Here is an 11,210-nt window from a genome sequence, read left to right as displayed (position 1 = left end):
TTTATGGTTTTGATGACTCTTTTTTATTTTTTTCTTTTTAATTTTATTTTGTTTGAAGCATGTTCATGATTAAATCTGTATGCTGGCTTATTTGAGTGACTGCTCTCTGATTGCAGTTTCCTCTTCTTCTTCTTCTTCTTCTTTTTTTCTTTTCTTTTTTCTTCCCTTTCCTTCCTTTCTTTTCGGTTTAGAGAAGCCCTTTCAATATTTCCTTGAACCTGGGTTTTGTGTTGCTGTATTCTTTAAGTTTTTGTTTGTTGGGAAAAATTTTTATTTCCCCTTCTATTTTAAATGATATTCTTGCTGGATAGAGTATTCTAGGTTGCATGTTGTTTCCTTTTAGCACTTTAAATATCTCTTGCCATTCCCTCCTGGCCTGGAGTGTTTCTGTAGAGAAATCAGCTGATATTCTTATGGGGGTTCCCTTGTAGGTAACATTCTGTTTCTCTCTTGTTGCCTTTAGGATCCTCTCTTTATCACTAACTTTTGCCATTTTTATTATGATGTGTCTTGGTGTGGGTCTGTTTGGGTTCAGTTTGTTTGGGGCCCTCTATGCTTCTTGTGTCTTGATCCCAGTATCCTTTAGATTTGGGAAGTTTCCAGCCATAATTTCTTCAAATATATTTTCCATTCCCTTATCTTTTTCTACTCCTTCTGGAATTCCTATTATGCATAGATTGGCCAGCTTTATATTATCCCATAGGTCTCTTATATTGCTTTCCAGATTTTTGATTCGGTTTTCTGTCTGTTGACTGGATTGAGTGATTTCCATTATTCTGTCTTCCATATCACTGATTCGTTCTTCTGCATTATTCATTCTGGTTTTTACTGCCCCTAGTTCAGTTTGCATCTCTGCAAATGAATGTTCTAGTTTTTCTTGGCTCCTCCTTATATTTTCTAGCTCCTTTCTGAGGGTATCTGCATTACTGTTCCTATCTTCTCTTCATTCCTTCAGTATTTTCAGTATTTCTCTTTTGAACTCCAGGTCTGTCAGACTGCAGAGATCTGCTTCATTGTTGACTGTTTTAGGTGAGTTCTCCTGTTGGTTTGACTGGGGGTGGTTTCTCAGCTTCTTCATCTTGCTTGTTGTTTTCTTTCTCCTGAGGGAGTTGTACTCTCTGTTATCCGGCAGTGTTTGCCTTGTCACTGCCGTGGAATATTTCCTGAGGGCTGGCGTTGTTGGTCAATCTTTTTTGAGGCAGTGTGGCTTTTCTGGAGTGTTGATGGGGCTAATAGTGTTTCTTTGAAGCAAAGGAGGACTTCCTGAGGGCAGACAGGACTGGGAGGTCCACACCACGATGGTAGCAGATATCACTTGGTTATGCAGAGCTTGCTCTGGTGTTTTTAGGCTGTGGGGTTCTTGCAGGGGGTTGGCGGTGTTGGGCAGCTGCTCCTCAGGAGTGAAGCACTCCCTAGGGGCTGGGGCAGCTATCTGGGTCACTGAGAACCTGAGAGGCTCTTCCCTAGGGCAGCCCAGCTCAGAAGGACAGCCTGAGAATGTAGGCCGATCTTTTCACAGTCTGGCCGAGCTTGTTGCAGCTTTTCTGGGCTGCAGGGGCTCTTCCAGGGGGCTGGTGGTGCTGAGCAGTTATTTTACGGGAGTGGGGCACCCCCTGGGGGCTTGGGCGGGTAACAGCGCTGTTGGAGACCCAAGAGGCTCCTCCCCAGGGCAGCCCGACTCAGAAAAACCATCTGAGATCTTTTCCCGACTTGGCCAGGCTTGTTGCAGCTTTTCTGGGCTGCAGGGGGTCCTGCCTGGAGCTGGCAGTCCTATGCAGCTGATCCACTAGAGCATCCACTGGGGGCTTGGGGGGGGGGGTAGCAGAGCCGTTGGAAACCCGAGAGGCTCCTCCCCGGGGCAACCGACTCAGAAAAACCGTCCGAGAATTAGGCCGATCTATTCACAGCCTGGCTAAGCTTGTTCTAGCTTTTCTGGGCTGCAGGCCTTTTCTCGGGGGCTGGTGGTGTTTGGTGCTGCTCTGCAGAAGTGTAGCCCCTCCAAAGGGCAAGCAGGCCTGTGCAGGGACAGCCCCTGCAGTGGTAGGCTTTAGGCAATTGTTGAGGCCAGCCCTCCTGGATGGCAGGCAGCCCCAGGTCCGGTGAGAGCGTAGGGGGTGGTTGGAGGGGATGCACTGGGAAGCACAGCTTTCAGCCAGCTAGCAGGCCTGTAAGCTTGCTGTGGAGTGGGGTGTATTCTATGGGGACCCACCCCTTCTTTTCTCCCCTCCCCAGCACGGGCGCAGACCAGGCTCTTCTCCCAGGTTCCCTCTGATGCGGCTTTCCACTTCCCCGCTCCTAGAGTATTGTTCCCTTCCTCTGGGACAGCTTTGTTTTCTAGTCTCCCAGGCAGTCTCTGGTTTCTAGACCTCCCAAGCAGTTTCCGCTCTGCCCCACCCCCCTAGCCTGGGGACTAATCTCTGGAGCCGAGGTCTCGGTGCCCAGCCCCCCCTCCAGGCGTCCCCTGGCCCTTTCTCAGGGATTAACCTCTGGAGCGGAGGTCTCGGTGTTCAGCCCCCACCCAGGCATCCCCCAGCCCCCTCTCGGGGACTAACCTTCAGAGGCAAGGTCTCAGTGCCCAGCCCCCACCCAGGCATCTCAATTTTTGGTGACTGTGCCCGTAGTTCAGATGGTCCGTTGGGTTCTTGATCGGCTTTTCCGTACTCCAACTTACTGCTACACTCTTCTCTGCATCTGGCGCTTCCTCCGGTTTGTTTGATCTTTCCCCCGTGTAGGTGACTTTCCAGGGTGCGGGATCCCTTTCTCCTCCGCAGTTCCCTTTCGGGAGCGCCCATCCCGCTCGGATTCGCCTTCTCTCACTCTCCTCTTTTCTCCCGTTCTGCCCAATAGTGTCATGACTTCTTGCCGTTATTGGAGTTTAGGTTCCTCTGCCAGCGATTGGTTGCTGTTCTGTGCGAGTCATTTATTCTGTAGATGTGCTTTTTTTGTTGTGTTTGTGGGAGAGGGCGAGCGTGTCCCCCTACTCCTCCGCCATCTTGTCCTCTTCTCGGGAAAGTTCATTCTGATAGAAAAGTGCAGAAAGTATATTGGAGAAAGATGAGATTAGAAGCCTTCTACTTTGACCCATTCTTAATTTTTTTTGTTTGTCTTCTTTTATTTGTTAATTATTTTATTTATTGAAACACTTTCCCGTGGGTGTCCACTATCTTTGATAGGTATAATGGATATATAAGTGAAAAGAAGTGCCCTCAATGCCCAGCCAGAGAGACATTCATTATAAATATATAGATGACAAAAAGAGTTTTAATTGTTCTATGAACATAGGGATAGGGAAACACAAAACTGCTGGAGTGTCTGGGGAGAGTCTACTCTCTTGGATTGCAAGAGCTCCTTAAGGACACATGACATTTTTTTGTTTCCTGTATTCATTGAAAACATGCAGATAGCATTTCCACTGACAATGAGCCCCATATTGGCAGCTCAGGGCTTAGGTCTGCTCCTGCCCTCTTCTCATCTCAGCTAACCTTTTTTACCACTTAGTAAAATTAAGTGCATGAAATCTTTGATAAAAATACTTCTTTCTTTTATGGATTATTCTTCTCTTCCTAACACAGTATACATAGCAGTTGGAAAAATTCAGTCACACGTTGGATAAGACCCCATATTAGATGCCCAAAGCTGTGACCTTATTTGTTTTGGTTTTGGGAGCCTTGGTAGGTAGGGTTTCATGCTGCATAAACTCAAAACTGTAAGATTTAAAAGAACAGTCTGTAAGAGCCAGGTTCTCCCTCCACCCCCACCAATATTAAGATGATATCAAGCAGAGGAATTGTAGCCAAATTGACTGCTTTAGACTTAATAATAGTCCTTTAAGAAATCTTTGGATGTCTGATTTCTCAAAGAAATCTGCTCAAAATCTGTTTTGGAAGATTTTCAGTCAGGTTTAGTTCTGGGAAAAGACTGTTGGTTGTGGACAACTGCTTTCATTTTGCCCTAGTTCAGAGGCTTTCACCACAGGGTGTCAACTCCAGCTTGCCTTTAATTTATGTCCAAATGGTGATTTCTGACCCCAGATTTTTTTCAATCCTTTAGATATGAAAGTTGTGTTATATTCTTTGTTTCCTTGCAAGAGGATGGAGTTAGTAGAAATGCAATAGAGGTGAGCATTCATAGTACAGACTTACTCAGCTATTTTTTAAAAAAATATTATTAAGGTCCATTATTAGCTGGGGACCTTCAAGCTGTCAAAGTGTGGTTGGTTTACCTTTCTGAATTAATTTATATTCAAGTAAGGGAGAGACATTTCCCATCTCTCATATGTAACTATGATAGGAAGTTTAATTGGCTGAGCTGAACAGTGGGTTATTCTCATAATTTTAGTGGGAGTAAGAGAGAGATAATGATAGATAGAAAAAGGATAAGGAAGGGAGAGGAAGGGAGTTTTCTACAACTCAATGAAAAGCAAAAGAAGTAAAATCAAAAAGAAATTATGGAGAAGATACGAATAGGATAATGCAATTAGATTATGCTAAGCAAACTAAATCCTGTTGTCATTAAAAAGAAAAAAAATCCACATTTTCTTCTTGTCCAAACTAAAAATTTGCTCCTTGCAGTCATCCCAGTTCCAGGTGATTGACCCTAAACCTGGAGGGTGCGAAAGAAGAGAGATAAAGCAAGATGTTTTTCTTGACAGCTATTCAGGCCTGATTCAATAAGTCCTCCTCTCTGTCTAGCCGTCTAAAGCAGAAGATCCATTTTATTAAAGCTTGTTTGATCATTGTAACTATGAAGCAGCAGTCTGTCCTAAAGCCAGGATGGGCACTCATAGAGGAAATCAGAAACTCTGTCACCAGATTTTTTCCACAGATGCTTTGATAACTAGAGTACAATGTTTACCATTTGTTGTAAATGTTCATTTTTCTTTGACAGTGCTCAATGAAACACACTGATAGTATTAAGTAAAAGCAACAACATCATAAGATTTTAATGGTTCCCAAACTTGTTCAGTGATATCCTGATATCTTTGATTTGATTTTAAGCAACACAGGACAGTTTTCTTCTATGTTGTTTCTAAATCACTGAAATGATAGGCTCAGCTCTTTTGTGTAATTCTAGGGTACCCACCAGATAGCTATTTTATCTTACAGTAACTATGACAACCTTAGTTTTGTCTGGAGGATTCTGTAGGATCAACATTCCTGAGTAGAGGGCTTAGTAATTTATTTCAGAATAAAAGAATCCTTCAAAGAAGTAACATTTGCTAGTGTTAAATCCTTAGGCAATAATGATTGAGAACATTGGGAAGCTGGAATATAAGTTCCAAGGAAGGATATTGGAGGGAGTTTTGCTGAGAAGGAAAGCAATTTATTTTTTAATTAGTGTGTGCATATGTGTGTCTGTTTCTGCATCTACTCTGAAAGTATAACAATAAAAAAGTACCCTTAAAACATTTAGATTAGGAGTTTCTATCATGGCTCAGTGGTTAATGAATCTGACTAGGAATCATGAGGTTGCATGTTTGATCCCTGCCTGGCCTTGCTCAGTGGGTTGGGGATCTGACATTGCCGTGAGCTGTGGTGTAGGTCATAGACGTGGCTCAGATCCTGTGTTGCTGTGGCTCTAGCATAGGCAGGTGGCTACAGCTCCAATTAAACCCCTAGGCTGGGAGGAAAATCCATATGCCATGGGTGTGGCCCTAGAAAAGACAAAAAGATGAAAAAAACCCGTTTAAATTAGATCAGAGATTCTCCAAGTTGGAAGGGATCTTTAATAGTTAAGTAGCAAGTACACCTCATTCCTTAACACCCATGTTTGAATCACCTGGAGAAATCCTTTCCTGACAGTGATCCAGCCTCTGGCTGCACATTTATAGTTTAAGGCTGAAATTGAATCTTCATTCTCTCTCACAAGAGAGTCTATTCCATTTTTGGACTTTTCTTATTTAGACAAAGCACAATGTTATTTAAATAATATATATGCACGTGTGTATATATATATATATATATATATATATATATATATATAGACAGACCTGGATTTGAATCCTGCCTCCATACCTTAGGGTGATACTGAAGAATTTGCTTTCTCTCTCTGAACTTCAGTTATCAACTTCTCCCATATAGATATGCCTCTACCTGGGCCTACAGAAGGACTTGAGACCTTTACAATATTATAATAAATGTTTTAAATCAGAACAGTAATGCTTAACCATTAAGAACTTTGTGATGAGGGTTTGGTCATTGCTTGTTAATGACTCACTCAATATCTTCCAAACTGGGTGTACTTCCTCCATGTAACCATACTTAGTCAACACTGGAATACTTTAATATTTTCAAAGCTTTCAAGCCACCCAAGCTGTCCTAATAAGAGCTCTTCTTAACAGCAGACAGAATATGTCCTTCAAAGAAGATGATTTTTTCTTATTCTGTCTCTGCACTTCTGCTCATGCTGTGCCCAAAATTTGGAATGCCATTTCAGTCTCCTCTCAATCAGTATACATCCTATCCATTCTTTAGGGCAAGATTCAATTTCAGCCTCCATCATGAAGCCTTTCTTGATCATTCCAAAACATTAGGTTCTCGCCAAACACATGGAATTGATCATACATATTATACCATTTGCCCAGTAACTAGAAAAAAAATCCTTTAAAAGAAATTCTCCAGGGAATTCCCCATTGTGCCTCAGTGGTAATTAATGCAACTAGTATCCAGGAGGATGCAGGTTCAATCACTGGTCTTGCTCAGTGGGTTAAGGATCTACTATTGCCATGAGCTGTGGTATAGGTTGTCAACCCAGCTCAGATACCATGTTGCTGTGGCTGTGGTATGGGCCAGCAGCTTCAGCTCCAATTCGACCCCTAGCCTGGGGACTTCCATATGCTGAGGGTCCAGCCCTAAAAAGCAAAAACAAAAACAAAAAATTCTCCATTTGTAGCATACCTACTATATGCCAAACTCTGTAAGGAATAAAAAAAATGTACATAAATAGGATCTTGGAACAAGTACACAGATGTAGCTAATTATATGACTTGAAACAAAATAAATGAGGCAACACAAATGTTTTAATTGGAGCTTCCATTAATAGGTAGATGTTGATAGTGAAGGCTGGGAAGTTTTAATCTGAGACCAAGTGAGGTCTGGAGTGAAGGAGGTTTGAAACTGAATAGGATAAGCTTGAGAGTTTCCTAGGACTAGAGATTCCAAGAGCAAGCTGAAAAGTTTAGAGCTGAAAGTGATGGCCTCATATCTGTTCTGGCATGTAAGGAACTTAGAAGTCATCACTCCTGTCCTCATAACAAGAGAAAAGGAACAAGCATAAAAATCAATAACTCTTCTTAGATGCTCTGGAAAAATTGAGGTTGTGAAGAAAACTGCCTACCCCCAAACTAGAGAGACAGATAGGTAGACACAGAGAATCACAGCTTACCAGAGCAGAAGCCCAGGAGCAGAAACCACCACTGGAAGTGGTACTAGGGTCAGAAAACAAATTGTAACTCATGAACTGCTGGAGCCTCACTATGGAAAAGCTTGTGAATTAAAAACTCCATTGGTGGGGGGAGTTCCCATTTTGGCTTAGTGGGTTAAGGACCTGATGTAGTCTCCATGAGGATGGGGGTTTTATCCCTGGCTTTGTTCAGTGGGTTGAGAATCTTGCATTGCCACAAGCTATGGCATAGGTCGAAGATTCAGCTTGATTCTGGCATTGCCATGGCTGTGATATAGGTAGCAGCTGCAGCTCTGATTGGACCCCTAGCTTGGAAACTTCCAGATGCCACAGGTGTGGGTATAAAAGAAAACTCCAGGGGGGTGCCAGTTTTAGGGAAGCCCTTGCATTTTCATAAGTTTTATTTCCAGGAATCCTACCAAGTCCTCACAGTGAGGATCTGAGAAAAATCCCCTTGTGCTTCCAGCAGAGGGAGGGAGAAAATATCCATTTTGAAATATACCTAGAATATTCTGCTCTTCTTAACAAGGCCTACCTTCAAGTCAAACTATTTACCAAAGCCTAACTGACTGAACCTAAGTGACCTGGAGGAAGGGAAATATCCAAACCCAGCCCCCTCTTTCCTATGTCACCTAAGAGGGTAAAAATTGAAAAGTACATGTGAAGTTTACAACCCAGGGGCAGAGGCCCACTGAAAGACTGAGGCCTAATTGTAAGACTGTAGAATGTTTCCCTTCTCCCTATACCTACTCGCCACATACCACTACAGCAATAAGGCTTCTGTATAATAACAGAGGACTGCAACTGAAAGAGTTGAGCATCTCAAACTTTATTTAAGAAGTCTCTAGGGGAACCTGAGGTCAACAGAGGAAACCAAAAAAAAAAAAAAAAAAAAAAAAAAAAAACAAGGGCACGAGAAGAAACTTTATTCTGTGACATCTACAGCTAAAGCAAGCAGTAAGCACAGTCTGAGTCCTATACAGATAAACATAAAATCTCATATTAAAGGCCTATTTACCTCAGCTCCTTTGACTAAGTATATCGTGTCCATCTATCAATAAAAAAATTAAAAGACATACTAAAAGGCAAAAAATAGTATGAAGAGAGAAAAATCATGAAAATCAGACTCAAATATGGCAGAGACACTGGAATTATCAGACTGGAGGTAAGAACTATATTAATCAGAACAACTATATTAACATGCTCAGGGATCTAATGGAAAAAATGGATGACATACAAGAAGAGATGGATAATGTCAGCAGAACTATGGCAACACTAAGAAAGAATCAAAGGGAAATGCTAGAAATAAAACATTGCAATAGAAATGAACATTTCATAGATTTATCAAAAATAGACTGGATGCAGTTGAAGAAAGAATCAAGGAAATTTCAGTAGAAACTTGTAAGACAAGAATGCAAAGAGAAAAAATAAAGAAAAAGACAAAAGACTATCTAAGAACATACTTTGACAAGTACTTTGACTCTCTAAGTACAATTACAAAAGGTATAATATAGGCACAAAATATTAGAAGGAAAAAAGAAAGGAACAGAATAAATATATAATGTAATAATGACTGCAAACTTTCTAAAACTAATGAAAATCACTGAACCACAGATCTCAGAAGCTTAGAGAACACCAAGTAAAATAGATACCAAAAAAAATCTATTCCTAAAACATATCATAATCAAACTACAGAAAATCAAAGACAAAGGAAACAAGGGCGCCTTACATATATAGGAGCAAGGAAAAGAGCTATATCAGACTTCCTTCAGAAGATTTTCAAGGAAGAAAGGAGGGAAATGAAATATTTAAAGTATCAAAAGAAAAATCATATGAACCTAGAATCCTGTATCTAGAGTGCCGCGTCTAGCGCTGCAGGGAAATGGGGAATCCTGGAAGAGGAACGGTGCTGTATAACAGAACACACAAGACTCTTACATTGAGAAAAGTGGGGGACCAGGAGGCACTCTGTTCCACAGAAAAAAGGCCTTAGGCTTTAGCCCGCAGGACTTTTATTAGGGAAGATGATGTAGGTTAATGAGCAAAATCAGGTGCAGTTAATGATAAAGCTAGCTCTTAGTGGTTGTGCTTTTGCACGTGTGCTAATTTGTTTACTGCATCATTCAGCAGTTTCAATGGTCTCCAACATCTCCCCCTTTTTATTTATTTTCTTGCATAAGAACAGTCCTAGTAAATTGACTGCAGAGCATTCATATGGTTTCTATGGATCAATCAGATTCAGCAGACCATGGCCACAGCAGGTCTCCAAGTTGAACAGTCATATTCAGGGGATGGGAGTCTGTCTACATCCTCCTGGGAACCTATTTTTCCAGCCTTTTCTTTACTTTATTTTTATTATTTTGTTTTATTACTCAAATGAATTTATCACTCAAATGCAGTTGTATAATGATCATAACAATCTGATTTCACAGGATTTCCATCCCACAGTCCAAGCACATCCCTCCACCCCCCACACTGTCTCCTCCAGAGACCATAAATTTTTCAATGTCTGTGAGTTAGCGTCTGTTCTGCAAAGAAGTTCAGTCTGTTCTTTTTTCAGATTCCACATGTCAGTGAAAGCATTTGATGTTGGTGTCTCATTGTATGGCTGACTTCACTTAGCATGATAATTTCTAGGTCCATCCATGTTGCTAAAAATGCCAAAATTTCATTCTTTTTAATGGCTGAGTAATATTCCATTGTGTATATGTACCACTTCTTCTTGATCCACTCCTCTATCGATGGACATTTAGGTTGTTTCCATGTCTTGGCCATTGCAAATAGTGCTGTAATGAACATCAGAGTACATGTGTCTTTGCGAGTCATGGTTTTCTCTGGATAGATGCCCAGGAGTGGGATAGATGGGCCAAATGGGAGTTCTATATTTAGTTTTCTGAGGCATCTCCATACTGCTTTCCATAGTGGTTGCACCAATTTACAATCCCACCAACAGTGGAATAGGGTTCTTTCTCTCCACACCCTCTCCAGCACTTTTTGTTTGTAGACTTTTGGATGATGGCCATTCTGGCTGGTATAAGGTGGTACCTCAGAGTGGTTTTGATTTGCATCTCTCTAATGATGAGTGATGTTGAACATCTTTTCATGTGTTTCTTGGCCATCTGTATGTCTTCTTTGGAGAACTGTCTGTTTAGATCTTCTTCCCATTTTTTGATAGGCTTGTTTGTTTTTTTGGTATGGAGCTGCAGAAGGTGTTTATAAATTTTGGAGATGAATCCCTTGTCAGTCGATTCGCTTGCAAAGATTTTCTCCCATTCTGTGGGTTGTCTTTTTGTGTTGTTTAGGGTTTCCTTTGCTGTGCAGAAACTTTGAAGTTTGATTAGATCCCATTTGTTTATTTTTGTTTTTATTGTCAATACTTTGATAGGTGGATCTGAGAAGATGTTGCTGTCATTTATGTCAGAGAGTGTTTGGCCTATGTTTTCCTCTAAGAGTTTTATAGTGTCTGGTCTTATATCTAGGTCTTTAATCCATTTGGAGTTTACTTTTGTGTATGGTGTTAGGGAGTGTTCTAATGTCATTCTTTTCCATGTGGCTGTCCAGTTTTCTCAGCACCACTTATTGAAGGGGCTGTCTTTTCTCCATTGTATATTCTTGCCTCTTTTGTCATAGATTAGTTGGGAGTAGGTGCGTGGGTTGAATTCTGGGATTTCTATCCTGTTCCACTGATCCATCTTTCTGTCTTTGTGCCAGTACCATATGGTTTTGATGATTGTTGCTTTGTTGTATAGTCTGAAGTCAGGGATGATGATTCATCAAGCTCTACTTTTCTTTTTCAAGATATCTTTGGC

This window comes from Sus scrofa, chromosome X, assembly GCF_054392235.1.
Source record: "Sus scrofa isolate SSC_HxYL_T2T_F1_AM1 chromosome X, Sscrofa_HxYL_maternal_Yorkshire_Landrace_v2.0, whole genome shotgun sequence".
Classification (NCBI taxonomy): Eukaryota; Metazoa; Chordata; class Mammalia; order Artiodactyla; family Suidae; genus Sus; species Sus scrofa.
This window is presented reverse-complemented; position numbering follows the sequence as displayed.